Source organism: Simochromis diagramma, unplaced genomic scaffold (assembly GCF_900408965.1).
Source record: "Simochromis diagramma unplaced genomic scaffold, fSimDia1.1 OVJJ01000366.1, whole genome shotgun sequence".
Taxonomy (NCBI): Eukaryota; Metazoa; Chordata; class Actinopteri; order Cichliformes; family Cichlidae; genus Simochromis; species Simochromis diagramma.
The window spans coordinates 440,054-463,454 of NW_024386970.1; the positions used below are offsets into that span (position 1 = coordinate 440,054).

General features: G+C 46.2%; 1 long non-coding RNA gene across 2 annotated transcripts; it reads left to right on the top strand.

Annotated features, from left to right (window-relative positions):
- Window positions 1-7,014: 7,014 nt before the first annotated feature.
- LOC120737860 lies at window positions 7,015-21,939 on the top strand. 2 transcript variants are annotated; one of them, XR_005696856.1, is made up of 6 exons: window positions 7,015-10,471; window positions 11,678-11,806; window positions 13,188-13,301; window positions 16,747-17,306; window positions 20,715-20,775; window positions 21,896-21,939. It is a non-coding gene; the product is annotated as an uncharacterized LOC120737860 (long non-coding RNA). The 2 variants fall into 2 exon arrangements; XR_005696855.1 differs by lacking the exon at window positions 21,896-21,939 and having other exon boundaries at window positions 7,016-10,471; window positions 20,715-21,355.
- The last annotated feature ends 1,462 nt before the right edge of the window (window positions 21,940-23,401 follow it).

Here is a 23,401-nt window from a genome sequence, read left to right on the forward strand (position 1 = left end):
CCTGACTAAAAGCCGCAGGTGTTTCAATGTTGACTCATCATATGTAAGAGAATATGCACAAAGCGAATTGTCAGGAAAGAGATGGCTGTTTGGAGACACACCCCTTTTATTAATATTTTGAAAAACAAGTTATGGGTACATATTTGCATAACTTTTTAGGTATATGTACAAGTAGCGGTAATTACAAGTACGAAACATGTACTGTGCTTCATAAATGAGTAACAAATGTAGTGCATAACAATAACCTACAGCACACCAGAAAAATAGATTGGGCCTACCTTTTAGGCTCAGGTGCAGTGACACGGCTTTAACAAGAAGAAAAGTCAGTCATTCACCACCATCTTTCTCTTCTTCCTGCACGTTAAAACCACCAAAGTCCTCTCCTCCAGTGTCGGATACGAACAGGCTCAGGATGGCTTCGTCATCCACTCTCAGCTTCTTTCCTTTGTTGTCACTTTCAAAACCAAACAAATCCTCGTTGTCAGAGTCGAACACCCTCAGAAGGGCCGTGGCGGTGTCCTCCTCTCCATCATGCAGCAGTCCAGCCCTTCGAAATCCGCTGGTGATCGTGGATGTTTTCACACTTTTCCATGCTGTCAGATTCCACCGGTGGAGTTGAGCATGACTTGCTTTTCGCAAGTTTATCCCCGCTCGTCATCCACGACTCCCGCTGAACGCGTAGCGCTACTTTGAAGTTTGTTTTTCGCGCTACTTGTACGGCACTATGTTGCCTGGCGGACGGACATGTGACCAACATACCACTCTTGAACCCCGATACTGTGTGTCTGATCACATGCCCTTCCGCCAGGCAACGTAGTGCCGTACAACAGCGGAACAAACAAAACAAATCCTCTTACGATATCACAAAAATCATGGACAATCCATAGAAAAGCCGCACCTGACTAAAAGCCGCAGGGTTCAAAGCTTGTGCAAAAAGTAGCGGCTTATAGCCCGACAATTACGGTAATCAACCACACTCACAAATTTGGACGTCTCTTTTGCTCCAAACTGAAACAGAAATCTGGATTTTTCTAGAACCAACTGAGGATCCCGATTGAAGAACTGAATTAAGACTTTTTGAAAAGATGTTCCTGATTTGGTTTCAAGCAGCCTGTGCTTTGAAGCAAACAACTTTGTTTTATGATAACTTTATTTAAAAAAAGTTATCCCAACCTACCTTCCCTGTGTGGAAAAAGTAACTGTCCTAATACATCATGAAGTAACTGTGATTAACCACATTTCTGTAAAGCTGAGTTTCACTGCCACACTGAGTCAGAAATCACTTACAAAGAAGTTCAGTGAACCACAGTGAGAGCCGTTATCCACACATGGAGAAAACCTGGAACAGGGCTGAGCCGTGCCAGGAGTGACCGACCTTCCAAAATTACTCCAAGAGCATCCGAGTCAAAGTCTGGACTTCAGTCAGACTGAGGTGCGTCCGCGTGACCTTCAGCAGGCGTTCATGCTGGAAAACCTCCAGTGTGTCTGAATTCAAATAATCCTGAAAAGAAGACAAAATTCCTCCACAGTGATGTGAAAGACTCCCTGAATGGATCACAAACATGAGACTGCAGGACTTGCTGCCGAGGGTTGAACAGCCAGTTATCAGATTTAGGGGGCAGTTACTTTCGCACACAGGGCAGGTGGGTTTGATAACTCTTGTCTTGGTTTATCTTCGTTCAATATTAAAAAATAGTTTGTTGATTGGAAACATGTAAGTATGACAAATATGCAAAATAATGTGGAATGGGGAAAATACTTTCTCACAAACATAGTTTAACCTGTCAACATCCACCAGGTCACCAGGTGCAGGGCTAGACGTCCAATGAAGTCTCAGAGATTTCTTTATCTGAGTGTGATGGACGTAATAATAATGGTGTTAGTCCCAGTAGGGAAATTACTTTCTCTGCATTTAACCCGTTCACCCAGTGAAGCAGTGGGCAGCCACCAATGCAGCGCCCGGAGAGCAGTGTGTGGGGACGGTACCTTGCTCAGGGGTACCTCAGGGTAGCCGTTCAGTGGAGTCGAACCCCCGACCTTCCCATCATGGGGCAACCACTCTACCTACTGAGCTATCCCTCCCCGCAACATTAAACACAAACCAACCCTGGATGGTTGACCAGTGACCTGGTGGATGCTGTGAGATGTGCAGTCTGTTGTGCTTGTATCATCTGTGCTCTTTCAGTCCATTAAGCATTAAAATGATCCTACAGCGATAACGTTTCTGTACAGCAGTGGACACCATTGTTTTACTGCGTCTGCCTGTTCGTCTTTACTCCAAACACGATGTTCGTCTGCAGTTTTTGTGAGGTCTTTTGTGCCATCATAGATATACACAGAGGCATTAAATGGACAGTGTCCTTGAACGGATCATCGTTTCCACTAAGTTTCAGGAAGGAAAACAGCATGCAACAACAAACATGTAAGTATATATGAATTGCAAACCTTTCCAATCCTTTCCAGTTCACTTATTTTAGTGCCGGTACGAAGGACAGTTTATTCCTTCAGTGAGTCATTTGTATCAGAAGGAACTCTGCATCTCCCCATCTCTGCTTCCTCAGTCCCAGAGAGAGACGTGAGAAAAGCTTAAAATATGTAGAAATGATGCTCCTTGTATACAACGCCACGAATACGTGCTGCCAGGTTCTTCCCTTTTATAGCAGCCAGAAGCGATCCTTTCAAACTGTGCTTCCCATTATTTATTTTTATATATCACGTCTCTCTTAGAAGAGAGGCTTGACCAAGGTAGCAGCCATTTAAACTCACAGCATTTTAAAGAATGTAAAACACATGATGTGTGTATACCCACAACAATAAAGCGCCAGTTTCCTCCAAAGAAAAAGCACTGCATGCTTCTTTCACCACATTCTTAAAAAAAAGGTGTGTTCACGTTTAGATCTTTCTGCAAAATATTTAGTAAGTAAGAAAATGTTTTCTTCAAGCAACAAGCAGCTGTTTGGAAAAAGGCCTCATACAGAAAGAAGCCTGTGCGGGATTTTAGAACTCTGAGCGGATCCAAACGTCAGCGCTTCAGGGAAAACATGCAGGAAATGACAAAAAACTGCAGTTCCTCTAACGTCCAGCAGAGGCTCCAGCAGGTCGGTCCCAGTGACTGTAGAAAAGAAGCTAAACAAACTTTACAAAATGAGTTTCCCCAACAGCCTCGGGTAGTCCAGTTTACTGAAGAACACCTCAGGCTGTCAGGTTAAAACAATCGGTCGTGTCTTCGTAGCGTAAACGCTGGCCCTCCTCTCAGAGCCTACGCTCTATCTGCTATTCCCGAACAGAGATACGCAAGTTTCTCCGTGACGGCAGCTGCCAGTCAAAGCTGCTATGATGACGTTTCACCCCAATTTAACATCACCGCGGTAGGAATTAGAATCAGACTTATGAGAGAGGAGACTCATTGGACATAAATCAGCGTGATGAGAACTATTGAAAACAAAAGAAAGAATCTTTGGAAAAAATTTATCTGAGGAGAATTATTACTTTTTTGTCTGACCCCAGCCCCATCCGCTAACATGTAGGGGGCGGGGTTTATGACCTATACTGCAGCCAGACACCAGGGGGCGATAGAGACGTTTTCCGCATCCCAAATGAAAACTTTACAGCAGAAATAAACATGTTTACAGCCTGATAAACTGTTTTGCTCTTAAAAGTCTATTTCTCTTTATAACTGATAACCAGTGTTGGGACTAACGCGTTATTAAGTAACGCGTTACAGTAACTACGTTATTATTGTGGTAACGAGCACGGTAACTAGTTATTATGCCAAAATCAGGAACGCGTTAGTCGTTACTGGGATTTAGATAGGGTCGTTACTCGTTACTTCGTGTGGTGGCTATCGCGGAGCTTCCACAGATTCAGTAACATTAGCAAGTGGTGGAGGCCAGCAGGTGGATGAGAGAAAGGGGACACAGAAGGAAAAGAGACCCGAGGCGGCCGCCGGTCCAAGTGTGAACTGAACTTCAGGTAAGAAGTTATGACCTGCAGTCTCTCTGGGTCAGATATGAACCAAGTTTAGGTGGAGTTTATTTTCGTTATGCTGACTTTTCCATACTGCGTGCTAGCTAGCATGACGGAGTTTCTATACAGCTGGGTGGGTGCTATGTTACTGATGTTGAACTTTATTTTGTTCATAAGTTATTAGAGTTGCCAACCGTCCCGTCTGGTATTCAGAGAAAATATTACGCGTTTCTTATTGAGGTGAAAAGGAACAGTTTGTCCTGTAATTCAGCTACAATGAAAAAGGCACAAAGCTGGAGTTATTCTGTCTTTGCTGCACAGCTGCCTCTTCTTCTTTCATTCTCTCCCCCTGCCTCTCCTGTTTCTACTTCAATCATGAAACTGATCAATGATCAGCTGATCAGCTCTCTTGTTTGTTTATCGCCCACTTTGCGCCGAAAGAGGAAACCAGCGGATGTCGCGCTAAACAACAGCAGCACGTTTAAGCTTGATCAGCTGTTGTTAGAATTTATTCAATATTAATTTCTAGTATCAGCTGATGTTTGCTGGAGCCACAGCTGTAAAGCTGCTGGTCATGATATGGTTTGGTTATCTGGTGAGAGGGAAACATGAAGATGAAACCAGGAGATGTCCTTACTGAATCATCAGAGCTGAACAGGTGATGGAGAAACAGGTTTACCTTTTAGGTGACATGAATGAGTTGAAGGGAAGTTATGAACTGTTTCTGAGAGACAAATAACACCAGGATCCTTTTCTACGTAGCTGACAGCTGGTAACTGTGCAGGGGCGGGTCTAGCAAAGTGTTGCCAGGGGGGCAGGTAGGGCATTAACAGGGAGAGGGGGGCACAAAGAAATACTTTTCTTTCTTATTCTCATTTAAAATGTCTAGCTTTTAATAAATAATTATCTGAATCTTACAACAAACGATTGATAGATTGATACATATATACCATCAAAACAGTGTACATCACTGTCACAACAGCGTTTGTTTTCATTCAAAGGCTTTATGATTTTTCCTATAATGGTGGGCCCGTCTCTAGTCAAAATGCCCGGGATGATTTTCTGTCCCAGTCCAGCCCTGTAAGCAGCTCATCTGCAGTCTGGTGTTGCCTACATCTTCCTATTCAGAAGGCAGAATTTCCGAGTTCTGAGTACAATCGAAAGCACCACGACTGCAGTTTTTGTGTTGGATGTAAAAGGCGCACATGACGCTGTGACGTAGGCTAGAATCATGGCAGCAGTCAATGACGGTCCAGGCGTGGGATTTCTCTCGTGGAAATATGCACATTATCTTTTCCTTTCTATTGGTAGGTGGCACAGTGCACTTGTGGCAAGTAAGCAAGCTAGAAGACTGGCAAAGTTATGGAAGCAACACATTAACAAGAGAATTCTGAGTAAAACCAAAGTTACTTTCCCTAGTAACTAGTTACTTTGAAAGTAACGAGTAACTTGAAGTAACTGAGTTACTTTTGAGAGAAGTAACTAGTAATGTAACTACGTTACTATTTTAAAGTAACTTACCCAACACTGCTGATAACTGACCTCTGCATTATTAGGGGCATGGCCTCTTTGACTGACAGGTGGATGGCGACACAGGCGGTTGTAACTGCTAGCTGTCTGAACATCTGGACTGTGTTTGTGCTGCTGGAGCCTGTTGGATAATTTTTAACGCAATTACCTGAACAATAATATGGCTGCTGTGACTTCATTACCTGTGTAGAGCTACACGAGGACAAACATGCTGTGGGTTTGCTCCTCCTGTCCTGCAGTGCTGCTTTAGGTCACCTGACGCGCTTCAGCACCTGTTCCAGTAAGGCGTCTCAGCTCCACGCAGACACAGGCGCTGCGTTTGAGGAGCAGCAGATGTTCTGAGTCCGCTCTGATAGAAAGCAACAAAAGCTGATTGGCTGTGAGCGAGTGTGACACTCTGTCAATACTCTCCCTGTCTGTGTGAATGGAGGGTAATTTTCCAGATTGTTCTCTGGGGGAAACTCGTTTCCTTTGCTCTTTCATTGCGTGTCATTTTTAATTTGGCCTGCGGTGTGGAGCCCGAGCCGAGGCACAATGAGTCCTGCTGTTATTCACCGCTCGACCCGCCGCTCTGCTGCCAGAACAGCCGGCAGCTCCTCCGGGAGCAGAAACGCGTCCACCTCTTTTAAAAGGAGCAATCAGCGAGGATTTTACTGCTCCATGGCTCACAGACTGGGATACAATATATCTGCTGGGATCACCAGCTGCTCTCACTTTGTCTGGCCTGAAGCGAGTTCTGGGAACACATTTCATGACACATCCAAAGCAGCCGAACACTGAAGAAGAGAAAGTGCATCAGCCAGAGTTCACAAAAGAGGGTAAACCTTTCACATATATTTATTCCTCTGCATCCTGCTGCCGTGGTGGATGTTCGCATTAAACATGGCCACAGTTCTGATAACGAGGTCACCTGTGCACATAATCCATGTGAGCCAGAAGCTCAGGCTTCATTTCAGGTGTAGCAGGAGGCGGGGCTAAAACACCTTAAACTGTCAGCCCTGCAGCACAACTCCAGCACGCTCGTTCCACTCACACAGGCACACTTTTGTTTTTGTGCACATTTTGAGCACTCCCACCTCTCCACTGTGGTAAATCTGCTGCACACGAGCGGATTTCAAACCGTCTTCACAGCTTGATGCTCTGCACGTGTGATTTGGGGTGAACTGGCGTGGACGTGCCTGTTCACCCTCTGATAAGTGTGGCTTTGGCTCTAGTATTGTGGGGACCTGGTAAGCAGGCACGGCAGTCTGAGCATCAGTAACTTCCTGTCGTCAGGCTCTCAGGAATCCTCTTTCACTTTCAAATAAATATTCTCTGCTTTCCTTCTTTAATATTACCCCTGCTGAATCAGCATGCATGCAGACATGCTCTACTCTTTTGTGTTTGCTTTTGTTTTTTGTGTTCTGCAAAGTGCAAAAAAGTATTAAAATTTTTTACTTAATTAAAAGTTATAATCTTTTTAAGTAGCCTAATAGCTGAGTGGTTGTGTATTCAAATATATGATGATGTTACTGGGCTATAATTATAGATTTACTGATGTGTATATCTTTAATGTTCCAGCTGATGATGGTTTTAATCACTAATATATTGTTTAGCAGATCGATCATGCAGTGATTTCACTCAAAATATAAAGTGTGTGGAAATACTTCAATGAAGAAAAAGTACATAAAACCTGAGTAAATGTTCCTGTCTCATCCAACATGGTGGGGGCTAAAAGAGGAGCAGTGTTCCAGCCCAGCGTGGTCCCAAGGGGCCAATCAGATTTCAGGGAGGGCAGGCGCCACCTCACGCCCACTTCTAGACACGCCCCTGGGCAACAGTGAAGGATGCAAACTGCTGACTGAGGTCACGACAGTGAGATTAACCCTAAAGCAAGGTTAAATGACCGATACTGGTGTTGAACAAAGCAGAAGAAAGGAGAGCTGTCGGACGGTCAGGGCCTCAGTGGGCAGGTCATGAAAGGCTGAACAGGTGAGTTTGCTCTGCAGTCTAAAGTGTTCCTGTATCAACACCATCGACCTTCTCCAGGATGAGTAACAGGAGTCGTGTTCCCTGCAGTGTCTTAGTGTGTAGATGCTGCCCTCTAGTGTTGATCTTCAGCAGTGCAGAGCAGGAACACTGAGGGTAAAACTTTGGAGATCTTCTCTTCACAGCAGCTTCTTGGAGAAATGAGTTTGTAAATGACCAACAGCAGGTTGATAAACCAGCAGTTTGTCACATGATAAATACTGAAATCACATTTAAATCATTCATAAAAAACCATTAACAAGACCTCATGAGAAGGGAAACCCCTTTAAGTCATCCTCAGAGGTGACAGGAGACACTCCCGTGTGTCGGATTACCTGTTCTCACCTGTCAGGCTGACATCACTGCCAGCTCCCTCTCTGTCTCCTTTTCTCTGGATGCTTCTGAGTCTGTGGATGTCGTGATGGGCAGCGGAGCGTCTGTCAGTGAGGAGCCTCAGCTGGGCACGCTAGAAGCCCGAGAGGCGGAGCCTGGAGGCCTCCACACCTGCAGGAGGGAGCAACGGCACCTTGCAGGTAATGTTTCCTCCACACTGTTTGTATCCACTGGAGTCTGGGAAGGAGTGTGTGTGTGTGCGCGCATGTTCCTGTCTAGCTAGCTTTGTGAGAACCGAAATCTGCATCCTACTATACTTGTGAGAACCAACAGTCACTCGTGAGGACACACTCACCGGTCCTCACAAGTTTGAAGTCCTTTTTGAGGCTCAAAATGTGGTTTTAGTGTCAGGGTTACAATTAGGTTATGGTTAGGTTTAGGGTCAGGGTTAGGGCTAGGCATTCATTTTTAATGGTTAGGGTTAGGGCACATGTGTCAAAGTCAAGGCCCGCGGGCCACATCCTGCCCGCGAGATCATTTTATATAGATGTATTATTATTGTTATGCATGGCCCGGCGATATGAGGCGCTAGTAATATACAAACTACAGATCCCATGATGCAGCGCTGCAGCCTCCTTGCTGAGCGCTAGGCTAACTGGGAACATTCCCGCGTCAAGCTAGCCGCTCACGATGGTGGAGAGAAAAGTTGACTCTGAAAGCAGAGCCTTTCAGCGCCGGTGGGAGGCTGAATATATGTTTACAGACATGCTGGTAAACCGTGCGTCTTATTAGTGGAGCTAATGTGGCTGTAATGAAGGAATTTAGTTTAAGACGGCACTACGAGACAAAACGTCAGGATAAGGTGAAAAACCGAAACGCAGAAACTACAGGAAGTAGAAGAGCTAAAGAAGAATCTGACGTTTCAGCAGACGTTCGTCACCAGAGCAAAACCACAAAGTGAAGCTGTTGTGAAAGCAAGTTTTATCGTAGCAGAGGAGCCAAATCAGCCCGGTACCACACAAGAGCTGCAGGATGAAGCTGTGCGACGTCTTGTGTCCAGACAAAACGCAGAGTTTAGCAAATGTGAGCCTGAGCAGAAATACGATTGCTGATCGGTTTGTGAGATGGTCACTGATTTAAGAACACAGCTGTGTGAAAGAAGCAAAAACTTCACTGCATACTCGGCTGTGGATGAAAGTACAGACATGATGGACACTGCACAGCTGAGCAGCTTCATCCGTGGAGAGGAAATATTGGACATTAAATCGATGCACGGGACAACGACAGGAAAAGGCATTTTTAAAAACGCATGGCAAAGTGTAACGACGTGAAACTGCCCTGGGACAAACTTGTTGGACTTACAACAGATGGAGCGCCGGTGCTGTGCGGTGAAAAAAGCGGACTAGTCCGCAGGATGCGAGTAAAGATGCAGGAGAACTGTACCGCTGAGTTAACAGCACATCACTGCACAGCAACTCCCTGTCAAAAACGGCTCTGGGGAGAAAGCGGTTGTAGAAAATGATTATCCCCAAGAACTCTTGCGGCACTTTAACGGACGTCGGACGCGGAAAAGCTGAAACGGCCTGGACCTTGTCCGGCAACGGAACCACACCGTCAGCGGAAATGTGGTGGCCCAAGGAATCCAGAACCGGCAACCCGAACTGTCACTTGGAAGGGTTGATGATCAGGCCGTGTGCCGCCAAGTGCTGGAAAACCTGACGCAGATGGGACGCGTGCTGACTCTCAGAACAGCTGGCCGCCAATATATCGTCAAGGTACACGAAGACGAAAGGCAGCCCGCGCAAGACATAAGCCGCAATAAGCTGCGGTCCGCAGCCCGTTGCTAAACTGTTGGCGCCGGTCTGGGGGAAGGAGGCTCTTCTGGGAGCCGGAGTCGACCAGGAAACGTCTCCCGGAGCGCGAGTCTTCTATGAAGAGCAGTTTTTCTTTTTTCAGCAGCGGTCGCGGCCGCTACTGCACGCTGGCAGGGCCCGTGTCCCAGGGTCGGATAAGCGCAAGGCAGCAGGCAGCGGCGCGCTCCGGCGCCAAAACGCGGAATACGATCCGCTTCCTCAGCCAGGGAGCGATAATCCTTCGCGCCCAGAAGTGGAGAGTTGGCAAGGCCGGCTCTCACGGCCGCTGGCAACTGTCGGAGGAAGATGTGGGAGAAGAGGAATCTCCCCCGTCGTCTGGTCCGAGAAAGGATAGCATGTGCTCCATCAGTTCGAGAGCCGTACCGCCACCCAGGCCTGAGAGGGAGAGGAGCTTCTCGGCTCGCTCTGCGTCGGAGAGGGCATAGTGCCGAAGAAGCAGCTCCTTAAGGGCGGCGTATTTCCCTCGGGTGGGTGGGTCCCGGAGGAGAGTCAACGCATGACGGGTGGTTGGCGGGTCGAGAGAGGCCACCACATGGTGATATTTCGTGTCGTCAGCCGAGATGCCACAAAGGGCGAACTGAGCCTCCACGTGCACGAACCACGACGGGGGATCGTGAAGCCAAAAGTCCGGCAGCTCGAGCGCCACAGCAAACGTAGCTGCAGCCGGAGGCAGAGGGCTGGCGGCTGCTGATGCATCCAGAGCGGAGTCGGTGCCACCATCGCACTGCAGCATGTTCGAGTCAGGGGTCACCAATGTGGAGGTAAACACAGACGACACGAGAGCTCTCGATTAACACTCCTCGTTTATTACTCATCACCACACAACTGAATACTTTTCACTCCAAAACACAGCAACAACACTTCCTGAGAACTGGGTGTGAGTAGAGCCCTCCAGTGGTCCACCACAATATTCTATTATTTTGTTCATCGCTCAAAATAAGCGTCACACGCGTGGAAGCCGGTGTAGCCGCCGAAACGCCTGCATTTATCGAGACTTTCAACCCCAGGTAGGCCAATTATGGATCTTCGGATCCACATTATGTCAGCAGCTCCACCGTGAACTATGTTACAAACAAACACGCTCACGCCTCACAGACGACAGTTTACAGTCCTGTAAAGATGAAAGTGACTTCGTACAGCCCCGACCTGCAGACGCTGTGCGCAGAGGTTCAGGAGCAGAAGTCCCGTTGTAAACATATCACAGCAGACCCCACGATGTTTGCATGAACACGTTTTTCAGCTTCTCTTTATTGACCACTTTTCACACACAGTTGCTGACGCACACAGCCGGCTGTAGCTTTGCAGCTCACAGCCCGACACACACCAACACAACAGCATAGATCGCACAGACGTTAAGGCGGCGAGGCATGTTTGCGGGTCCCGCTCAGGTGCGTCCTCTTCCCCTGCAGCGGCGCTGCAGACCACGCCCCGCCACACACATTAACCAGGTAAAATACATATTTAGGCAGAATTTTGTAAATATCTATTTTTCATTTCTTTAGCAGCAAAGTGCTTTTTTTCAGTTATTTTTATAAGTCAGGTCAAAGCTCCAAAAGCCCAAAGGCGATATAACAGTTTTTGTTTGCTGGATCATTTTAGTTCAGCTTTGCTTTTGTTATATTTCTTTAAGAGTTCAAAATGTGTTAATTACATAAATAAAATGTAATTTTCTCTGTAGCACTTTATGGATGTCATAAGCAGCACACCTTAGTTGTTCACACAAAGCATAAAGGTAAAAAACAATATGTACAGTGTTATCTTCATTTTAGATGTCACAAAGTATTTGCGGCTCCCAGTGTTTTCTTTTGCGTGGAAACCGGCTCCAAATGGCTCTTTGGGTGTTAAAGGTTGTGACCCCTGGGCTAGGGAAACCATTATGTCAATGAAGGTCCTCACTAAGATAGCTGAACGGGGTTGTGTGTGTGTGTGTGTGTGTGTGTGTGTGTGTGTGTGTGTGTGTGTGTTAGCAGGCAGATTTGAGGGAAGGCAAAGCTGAGAGTCACACTGTGGACGTCCATTGTGTAAAGAGTGATGGAGGAACCAGCAAAGAGGAGGAGGAGGACGCATCCCAGCCGGTGGTGGATCCAGCTGTGACCGTGAGCAGCTTTTTAACATTAAACATCTGTCCTGATCATTTGACTCAGAGCTGCTGTTATGATGTCATCACTGATCCTCTGTGATGTCTGATGGTCCTCTCCCAGCCTCAGCTGACAAAACATAACTGTCACAGTTACCTGAGACACAGACAGATGAAGGTCAGGGCTCTGTTATACTATTCATGGCAGGACTTGCTGGTCCTCCAGTATCTGTGAGTGGGTGTGACCTCTGCAGGAGTAATCAGGGGCCTGCAATGCTCCCTAATTACTTGCTAATTATTCACAGCCAGCTTTTAAGGTGCGACCAGACCAAACTGCTCTTTCTGTCAGTGCAAACTAATTTAACTGCATCTTTAGTCCTGAGATATCACAACATTAGGAAAAACTGTGTCATTTCAACAGCAGGTCTCGATTTGTGGGACAATCTGAGAAAATTATAAGAAATGAATGTGTAAAATAAAAAAAGGTTTTGCTCAGACTGTCCTGCAGTTACAGAAAGTTTATGTTAATTCATAGAAATGTTCTTAATTTAAAATGTGGGGGGAAAAACAACAAAAAACTACCAACAAAACAAAACAGGGAAGAATTTTTGTTTGTTTGGTTGTTTAGCTGTTTGCCTATTACTGAATTACTTCGGTTTAGTAGGAATGACGATGTGGGAGGTCTTTACCAGCAGGACGAGCTGAAAATCGATGCCCTCCTTCACATTTTCCATCATGATTAGAGTCTTTCTCTGCTGGAAATGAGGCATAAAGCATGTAAACGGTAACAGTGCTGATAATATTCTGTGATCGACCAGAACAGCACGCACACATCCAGCACTCCAGCTGCTGTCCTCTGGCAGGCTGTGATGATTCTCAGCGACTGTCACTTCCAGTGTATTTGCACCAAAGTGGGTTTGACAGTGTTGAGCAGTGAGTGGCTTTTGTGTTAATACCAGGAAACTGCGGCAGAGGGGGAAGAAGTGTCTCTGCACTTCGAGAGTTTCCTCCATGAAAACGGGAGTGATGACAGGACACGCTCTTTCCTCCAGGGCTCCGGTCAGCTGCAGGCTCACGGCAGCAGCCAGCCGACGGCCTGGGAGGACGACCGCACCGGCAGCATCTAAAAAAAAAAAAAGCACTGCTGTGCCTGCACTTACAAAAGCCTTTACAAATGTTGATGCAGAAAAGTCATGATGACAGATTAAAGTCTGTGAGTGAACCTGCTGCTGAGACAGTCCAGTCTGCACTGCAGGAGTAGCCACTTACTGTGCGATGCTGTGTAAACTGTGCACCAGCCTACTCTCGACTGCTGCGTTCACTTATCGTTAGCTCTGCAGTTTCAGAAGCATGTGAGTTTGTCTTTAGAGAATCCTGTTGGTTCTGCTGTTTCCGTGCAGGAGAGGGGGAATATCTGCAGGTTCTGGGATCCCGAGTCGGGCCTCTGGCTGCTGCTGCCGCTTCAGTGGGAGAAGAACGCCGAGTTCGGCAAAGCTCCAGTCCAACGAGTCACGGTGAGGAACATGGTGCATGGAGATGTAACCACGTGGGCGGCTGCTTATTAGAGTTACCCTAACATCAGATTGTGTTTGTAAATGATGACATGGTGGCGCAGTGGTCTTCTTTTCTATCTGGACTTTCCTTGTTCTCCACTGGCCTGCATCGGTTTCTTCACGCAGTCCAAAGACGTGCATGTTGGGTTAAATAATCTAAACTGGTTGTGAGCATTGTCAGTCTGCCTGTGATGGACTGCTGACCTGCCCAAGGTGTAGCCCAACCGGCCAGTGTCACCGGGATGGAAGATGGATGTTCATATCCCTAAGCAGGCATCAGTGACAACATAGATGACATTGACTGGCTGTCAGATATATTATGAAAGAATAATCTGGATTGTTGATAATCTCGTCTGTGAGCCAAAGAAGCTCACAAAGCACCTCTTAGATGAGCTTATCATCAGCCTTCGGGTGCCTCTGAGATCGGCTAATCTACCGGGCCATGGCAGAGTTTGGCTTCTTGGCCTGCAAACAAATGCTGTGCTCAGTTTGTGGAGCAATCCCACTTGGACACCAAATGATGCTCATGTTCCTTTGGAGAAAGGTGGTGCTTCTGTGTGAAAAAGTACCGACTCTGAAATGTATTTAAAGTAAAAGTAGCTCCTTAAAGAACATTATTATCGCCTATAAGTATGCAAAGCTAACGAATACAAACTTTATTTCAGTCTAAATTTTAATAACTATTTTCTGTTGCTTGTAGAGATGGACTTTGCCACAACTCACAATAATTTCTGTCTCCATCTCTGAGTGAACTTGGCTCTCTGTCTTTTCTCTCCCTGTCAGATACACCAGCTGGGCCTTTAGCTGCAACACACTGTGACACACACAGTTTGTGTGTTTGCTGATGTTTGTCGAGCTGTTAGAAACGCTGCATTTCAGATGAGCTGACACTTAAAGAAGGGCATCAAAAAAGCCAAACACCATTACAAAAAGAAGGTAGAAGAACACTTCTCCAACTCCAACCCCTGACGCATGTGGCAAGGACTCCAGACCATCACAGACTACAGGACCACCAAACCCTCCCCCACATCCTCTGATGTCTCCTTCCTCAACGAGCTCAACAACTTTTATGCTCGTTTTGAGCGAGGGAACCCCACAACCACAACCAAAGCAGACATGACGCCAGACCACCAACCTCTGACTCTCTCCCCCACCGACGTAGGAGCGGTGCTGAGCAGGATCAATGTCCACAAGGCTGCAGGTCCTGATGGCATCCCCGGGCGTGTTCTCAGAGCGTGTTCTGGGGAGCTTGCAGGAGTGCTGACAGACATATTCAACCTGTCCTTGGCCCACGCTGTGGTACCGGCCTGCTTCAAATCCACCTCCATCGTCCCGATACCCAAAAACTCCAACCCATCTTGCCTCAATGACTACCGCCCAGTAGCACTCACCCCCATCATCACTAAGTGCTTAGAGCAGCTGGTCCTAGCACACTTCAAATCCTGTCTCCCCCCCACCCTGGACCCCCACCAATTCGCATACCGCCAGAACAGGAGCACAGAGGATGCAGTCTCCATCGCACTGCACTCTGTCCTCTCACACCTGGACAACAACAACACCTACGCCAGAATGCTGTTTATAGACTTCAGTTCAGCATTCAATACAATCCACCCCTCACAACTCATCAGGAAACTGACAGACCTGGGCATCAGTTCCCTCATCTGCAAATGGTTACTGGACTTCCTGACCAACCGCCCCCAACATGTCCGGCTGGATAACCGCTGCTCATCTACAATCACGATGAACACCGGTGTACCACAAGGCTGTGTGATGAGCCCTTTCCTCTACTCCCTCTTCACCCACGACTGCAGACCTGCTGATGGTTCCAACACCATCATTAAGTTTGCAGATGACACCACGGTGATTGGCCTCATCAGTGACAACGATGAGGCCGCCTACAGGGAAGAGGTGGATCGTCTGGCTGAGTGGTGCGACATGAACAACCTGCTGCTTAACACCGAGAAGACCAAGGAGCTCATCGTGGACTACAGGAGGAATGCTGACCCACATCCACCCATCCACATTAAGGGGACGGCTGTGGAGCGTGTGAGCAGCTTCAAGTTCCTGGGAGTCCACATCTCCGAGGATCTCACCTGGACGACCAACTGCTCCAAGCTGGTCAAGAAGGCTCACCAGCGCCTCTTCTTCTTGAGGACTCTGAGGAAGAACCACCTGTCCTCAGACATCCTGGTGAACTTCTATCGCTGCACCATCGAGAGCATCCTGACCAACTGTACAACAGTCTGGTACTGGGAACTGCTCTGCCTTGGACCTGAAGGCGTTGCAGAGGGTTGTGAAAACTGCCCAGCGCATCGCCGGAGCACCACTTCCTGCCATAAAAGACATCTACAGGAAGCGGTGTCTGAAAAGGGCTGGGAAAATCATCAAAGACCCCAGTCACCCATCACATGGACTCTTCACCCTCCTGCCCTCTGGGAGGCGCTACAGGAGCCTCCGGACTAAGACCACCAGGTACCAGGAACAGCTTCTTCCCCACAGCTGTCAGACTCCTGAACTCTGCCTCCTGACATCTGACCCACGTTAACTCATGGACTGAACATACACACACCCACAATGGACAACTGTACCCTCAAACACACAATAATAACATGGACTGAACCACCACTCACAACCACCAGCACTTTATATAGCCTCTGTAGAAATTATCCACACCCTCACTTATCTTAACTGCACTACTGTATAGCTCTGTGTAAATAATTCTGTACATTCGATAATCTTTAATCCTACAACTGTTTACAACTTGCATAGTTCCCATTTCTGTATAGCTGTATATCTCAGATTCTGTAAAGTTATTTATTTCATATTCTGTATAGTTTTTCATATTTATATCCTGTTCATAGCCTGTACATAGCTTGTACTCACTACAGCCTGTACATACTTATAGTTATAGAATATTCACAACATACTTCATACCGTGTACATTATAACATACCATAATAGACCCATAATTATTGCTAATATATATTGTAATATATCTATATCACTAAAGCACTTCTGGATGGATGCAAACTGCATTTCGTTGCCCTGTACCTGTGCATGTGCAATGACAATAAAGTTGAATTCTATTCTATTCTATTAATAAACATTACTTCCTTTATGCTACTTCTGTAGAGCTATCTACAGTGGATGCAAAAGTATTCGGCCCCCTTGAACTTTCCCACATTTTGTCACATTACAGCCACAAACATGAATCAATCTTATTGGAATTCCACGTGAAAGACCAACACAAAGTGGTGCACACGTGAGAAGTGGAACGAAAATCATACAAATCCAAAGCTATAGTGGTGCTTTTTGGGAACATTTGAGTCAGAAGACGTTATATTATCTTTATTTTTATCAGATATCTGAGCACCATGTGATCAAACATGCTGCTTTAACCCTACAGAGCCCTCCTGGAGAGAGAGAGTGAGGGAAGTCTGCTATCTGACTGATGTTGTTCAGCACCTGAATCAGAAGCTCGCCGAGCTCGAGGCTGACAAGCAGGAGCTCCAGGAGAAGATCTGATCCCTCCTGAACCGCCGAGCTTCTCCCGTCCCACCTGCCAAACCCGTCATCAAGCCTGCTGTGGACATCGGCTAACTGCGCCGGCTGACCCGGGAGCCGAACGTCTCAAACAAGCACCTTCGCTCCGTAGTTCACCTGGCACTCGCTGACATTAAGAGCCACCTGGGGCAGTTCGATTGTCCTCTGGGGAAGTTGGCTCAAGCGGAACAGGAGGCAACCAGTGAGGTGGAGAAGCTACGATCCCTCGACAGGAAGGAGGCGGTGGAGAGGAAGAGCCTGTACAACAAGCTGCTCGAGCTGCAGGGGAACACCCGGGTGCTCTGCCGCTGCAGGAAAAGCTCGGCCTCCAGCTGCTTGGATGACCAGGAGGTGGTCGTCATCCAGAAAGGAAGTAGAAAGAAGTTCCAGTTTGACAAAGTCTACTCTCCCAGCAGCACACAGGTAAAGGCTTAGACTTCTTCCACAATTCTGAACACACAAACTTACGATTTCAGACAGGAGCTCCTCCCTCAGTCATGCCTATTTTTAAACAATACAGAAGCAGCCAGTGGTTGGCCTACCGACACTCAACTGGAAGCCCATTTTAACCACATCTTAAAGATAAATGCTCAAAAAGTAGAAGATGAAACCTTTCAGATGAAGACTCGTTTTTTTGGCACAGCAGTTTCATTCCTTTACGAGCTTTTCTGTTTGCAGGTAGCTGAACATTCGATACAAAGAGACGGATGCTCTCTGAACACAAACTCTTACTTTAGATTGCTTGCTGGTGATCTGGGGGAGGTTAAGAGGTTGGATTATATTACAGTGTCTGTGTTAATTAACAGAAAACTTAGCAGTTAAAAGCAATCCTGCATATTATTAAATACCACAGCTCTGTCATTAATTTTCCCACCGGGAAGGTTTGTTTTTGATCGTTAATTTGCTCTAGATTTTAATGAAGCCCGGGCACTAACGAGCGCTTGGCCTTCGCAGCACTCAGCTTATTAACGTTGATTGGTTTGTAATTTTTGTTTAATGCCTCATAAACAAATTGGCATGAGGCTTCATTTGACGATCCTGTGGGGAGCGTGGATCTGCATCCAGAAAACCAGAACATGCCCAAAAAATCCAAGCAGCAAACCTCAGATGGTCGAATGCCCGTCATGCTGTTTTTTTTCTAGCCAGCACTAATTATCTGCAGATTTTGTCCCTGCTCTCTGCAGGAAGTCGTGTTTGCAGGAACTCTGCCTGTGATAACTTCCTGTGTGGATGGATATAACGTCTGTATTTTGGCGTATGGACAGATGGGCTCAGGGAAGACGTACACCATGATGGGCAACATCAGGTCATCCGTTCTCAGTAGGAACATTAGGTACATACATCCAGTTTAGTGCTTCAGGTTCTCTATAAGATCTTAGAACAAAGCACCAAAACGCAGCTGTAACCTGAGAAGGTTCATTTACAGATCTGCATGTGAAGCATGGCCGTTAGAACCTGTTCAAAGGTTTAAAAATAATCTGCCGAGCAAGATGTAAACGAGCGTATTTAAGAGTTTGAACAGAACCTCAGAGGATTCGATAAAAGCAGCATAAAACAGGACTGTTCTGTGTGGTCAGTCAGATAAATTCACGAAAACTCGCTGGAGAACAGTCCGAAACCTCATGGTGACAAAAAGACCCAACAAAGGCTGAGATGTCTGCACTGAAGCAGCACCAGAGAGGACAAAGACGGTGAAAGACTTTGGGTGGCTGCTAACCGTCTGAGGCATGACGTGTTTAACATTTATGCAGACCTGCTCGAGTTAACGGTGCTTTTTGCAGAATTGAACAGTACAGTCAGCGTTAGTATCGGTGCAAAGACGGTGAAAGACAGAAAGTGTTTGATATTAAACAAACCCTGAAATGTCTGCGTGTCCAAATATTTATGGTCCACACTGTAAGCTGCTGGTGTTATCCCCCCACCTGGAATAAGATCATCTCCCTTGCCATCATCAAATCAATACACCTGTACTGAATCAAATATTTATATCAATATTTCACAGAGCATAGAGAATAGATTGCATAATTAATAGGCGTCTATTGTTTCGGCTGCTTCAGGCTGCAGGAGGGTTACCTGTTTGGGGAAAGCCTGCGCTGATATATAATAAATGAAGTGTTTCAGCCTCCTCTGCACCTGCTGGCATACAGACACAGGCTCGTGCTGAACAGAGGCTTCATCAATGTTTCAGTAATGTTTCTTTTCTTCCTTCGTCGCGTAAGGCCGTGCAACACCGTGGAGTTTAACTCATCTTCTCTTGAACGCTGAAAACCAATACGAGAAACTTATTATCAGACACGTTCCAATCGACTCTTCTCTGAAGCCATTTACAGTCACCAAAACTAAAACCGAATCAGAAGGTCGGTGGTTCAACCCCGGGTTCCTTCAGCCTGCGTGCTGGAGTATCCTGAGGCGTAAACCCCCCAAAACACTGCATACACCACCAGCTTACAGCTGACTTAATAGTGGGTGGTGGTGCATGGCCGTTCTTAACTGGTGGTGCGATTTGTTTGGTTAATTTTGATAACGGAGGAGACTCTGACATGCTACCTAGTGGCTGTAGTTCAGGAGGTAGAACCAGTAGAGGTCTTCTACGGATCGGGAGGTTGGTAGTTTGATCGATGGCTCCCCCAGCGTGCATGCCAAATATCCTTGGGCAAGATACTGACCCCAAGTTGCTCTTGAGTGTGAATGTTGTACAAAGAAAGACTCAAATTTAAAATTCCATCTGAAAGACAGTCAAGGGAGCATAAACTGGAAGAGTTTAAATGTTTTCAGAAGCTGATCCTCAAAGCTGAATTTAGTACAGGGTTGTCTACATAGCTGGGAATAAACTTTGTGAATACCCTCGTCTACCTCCCTGGAACATGATCTGCTGTGTGGGCCCATTGAGACAAACCTGTGCCTCCTGACAGCCGTGCATCCATGTTTGATGAGGTCCAATGTCCAATGTAACAATTTGTGAGCAATCGCAGCAAATTTCTGGCTACATATCGAGATGTCACTGTTGGTCCAAGTTTCGCTGACAGCCATCTAACTGTTTTGCAGACTGTATCAAGAAGAATTTTGTGCTCTTTTCCCTCAGATTCTTCTGACGGATCATGGTCATCCTCTTTGTCTTGTCCTTCCACAATCTCTTTCTCTGTCTCTTCCAGTGTCATCCCATTCACAAACTCACCCTCTAAAATGGCAACTGTGGCACCTGAAGCTTCTGTGCAACCAGAAAGAGTAAGCTCAAGGTTGAAGACTTCTGGGTCATTTGTCCCCTCTTTATCCTCACAAGCATCTGGCCCCTCATCTTCCTCCAGCTCTCCTCCCTCCTCTCCTTCACTGGTGTGTTTCAGGTCCTGGCTGCTGTCAGCTGATTTCAGGCTGGTTCGATCCCGCATTGAGTCCTCACCCAGAGAGAGTTCACTTGCGCTACTTTTGTCACTTAGTTTCCCCACACTGAGAGACTCTTGGTCTTGTTCCCTGGCTGCAGAGTTCTGACTCTGCTGTTTCCCAGTAAGCACCCCTGCTCCGCTGTTGACATAAAACCCATTCTGAAAGTCTTCTGGCTCCGAAAGAAACACTTGGTCACTAAGACTGATGCTGCCGCTAGCCCCCATATTACCGCCAACAGACCCAGACGTTGGCCGAACCTCACCACACTGAAACTCCTCTTCTTCCTCCTCTCTCATGAGGAGAAGCTGCAACTCAGTGCGGACAGAGGTCGAGTTTCCCGTCAGAGAGGAGACAGAGACCAGCAGGACAAACCCGTCCCAGCCTCCTCACGCTCTCTCGTTACCTGCTGAGCGCTACGAGCCGGCACTAACACGAGTATGTTTCTCTCAGGTCGGTGCGAGAGCTGCTGCGCATCTGCTCCGAGAAGGAGAAGGTGTCCTACACTCTGAAGGTACGGCAGCCGAGTTTCACCGAGCAGCCACGAACACTTCAGGAAAAAAGTTGTTTCGAGTGTGCCAAAAGTCTCTGTGGGAGCGCTGAAGTAGAGCAGAGTCTACTTCTTTTTAATGACGACACTTCGACTTTAAGAGCCGAAGCGGAGACGTCGAGGTAAAGCGAAAGTTCGCTTGGCTGTGGCAGCGCCGCCTACGCTGATGTGAACTTTGGTTCGTAAGCCAACATTAAACTGAGACAGTTTTATCACACAGCTGGATAAAAATACTTAGAAGCTGTGAATGAACTTAAAAACCTAATTTATTCTTAACTCGTGAGTCTGATCAGTGCAGTCGATCCAGGAAATTACTTTAAAACCTGCACTCTTTCTAGTGGCCAGCAGGGGGCGACGCCTCTGGTATTACAGAAATCTGAGAGACGTTTGTGGTGTCACTCGTTGGTCTTTCTCCAAACATGGTGGTGCTGATTTTATAATTGTGGGGCTGTGTCCCAATTAAGAGACCGCACACTTGAAGTATGCGTTTTGAGTGAGATTACGTCACCGCCACACAATGACGGATGTCCCAATTCGAAGTGTACTTCAAATGCGCCACGATCGCCCCATATATAAATATATATATCGTCGACCTTAATCTTGCAGAGAATGTGATGATTTCATGGATAATTAAAGTCAGTCATATATCCACAAACACAACAAGCTGAAAGTCAGTGATGCTGCTCGGTTTGCAGTCCTGAACATCACGGCACAAGCAGGATCCACTGCACTGTTAATGTGAGCTATGTTACATTGCTGCCTCTGTTCGGTGGTGTCGAGCCAAACGGACTTTAACGTGTGTTTGAACGAGCTGACGGTTCACTCGTTAAGCTGAAAGAAAGATGCTTTAATCACAGCAGTCACACATGTGTCCACTGCACCATCTGGAACTCTTCTTGTTTAGCACTCGTAATAACACAAACACTAAATCCTGCTTCTCTGGTGCTGTTGTGTAGCAGTGTGTACACCTGAGACTGTCACCTGTCTGTCTGTCCTGCACTCTCTCTCTGTTTCTTTCTCTCTGAGTGTGGAATAAAAGTATGAACATGTGTTTATAAGTTACACTTGTGTTTGAATCCTGCAGCTTATCACACATTTGATTTCCATGTGTTGACGACTGCAAGTGTCCAGAGTGAGGACAGACTGAGGGACCCACTGCTGCACATCATCTGTGAGGCTTTGCAGCCCTGATGATCCACCAGGACAAACTCAGCAGTGTGTGAGGAAGAGGAGGAGGAAGAGCCAGCAGCAGCTGACAGATGGAGAGAATAGACAGACTGTTCCCTGTTTGTGAAGGCAAGGCAAGGCAAGGCAAGTTTATTTGTATGGCACAATTCAACAACAAGGTGATTCAAAGTGCTTTACAGAGACATTAGAACAAATAAAAAGCATGATTTAAAATTGATTAAAACAAGCAAATAAACTAACCAACTAATTAACAAACAAACAAACAAAACAGTATATAAAATCAAAACAGATAAAATCAGAACAGTAGATAAAATCAGTAGTTAAATGTAAGTTTTGAAATTTAAGCTTAAAAGTGTGGATTTGGTGCTTTATTCAAATGCAGCTGAGAACAGGTGAGTCTTCAACCTGGATTTAAATAAACTGAGTGTTTCAGCTGATCTGAGGCTTTCTGGGAGTTTGTTCCAGATATTAGGAGCATAAAAGCTGAATGCAGCTTCTCCGTGTCTGGTTCTGACTCTGGGAACTGATAAAAGACCGGATCCAGATGACCTGAGGGATCTGGAAGGTTCATACTGGGTCAGGAGGTCACTGATGTATTTTGGTCCTAAACCATTCAGAGCTTTATAGACCAGCATCAGAACTTTAAAGTCTATCCTCTGACGGACAGGCAGCCAGTGTAAAGACCTCACAGCTGGACTGATGTGGTCTGATGTGGTCTGATGAAGGACTGCTAGGAAAGTTTAACATAACTGTCTGTGCTGAATCAGTCTTATTAGGTAATGTTCAAATAATGTTATCATCCCAGTGTTTCCAGTGTGGGAGAAAGTACTCAGGGCCTTCAAGCTACACACTATGAAAGGCAGCAACAAGTTTAATGTTCAGAAACCTAAAGTATGTATCAGCAGCAGAATGGAGCTAAAATAAATGTTGGTTTCAGTTCTATGAAGCTTTGAGTATTTTGGATCAGTAGCTGCTGTGTTTGTTGCATCATATTGCTGTAACTGTTTATATGCTTTATATATTCTGAGCTAAGTTGATCTATAGTGTTACATCATATTCTATAAGGATGTTATGTGTTTGTAGACTTTCTGCCCAGTTTGACCCATTTAGCAGACGTCAGCCTGTTTAAGGCTCTGATATCTATTCTGTGTTACTTAAAGCAGTTATGACATGGTCTGATTTTCTCACCCAATAAAGGAATATTTCATATATCAGTCTACTCTTCATTCTGTCAGACACAGTTATCACAGCTCGTACATTTGCTTTTTACACATATACAGTGGGGCAAAAAAGTATTTAGTCAGCCACCGATTGTGCAAGTTCCCCCACCTAAAATGATGACAGAGGTCAGTAATTTGCACCAGAGGTACACTTCAACTGTGAGAGACAGAATGTGAAAAAA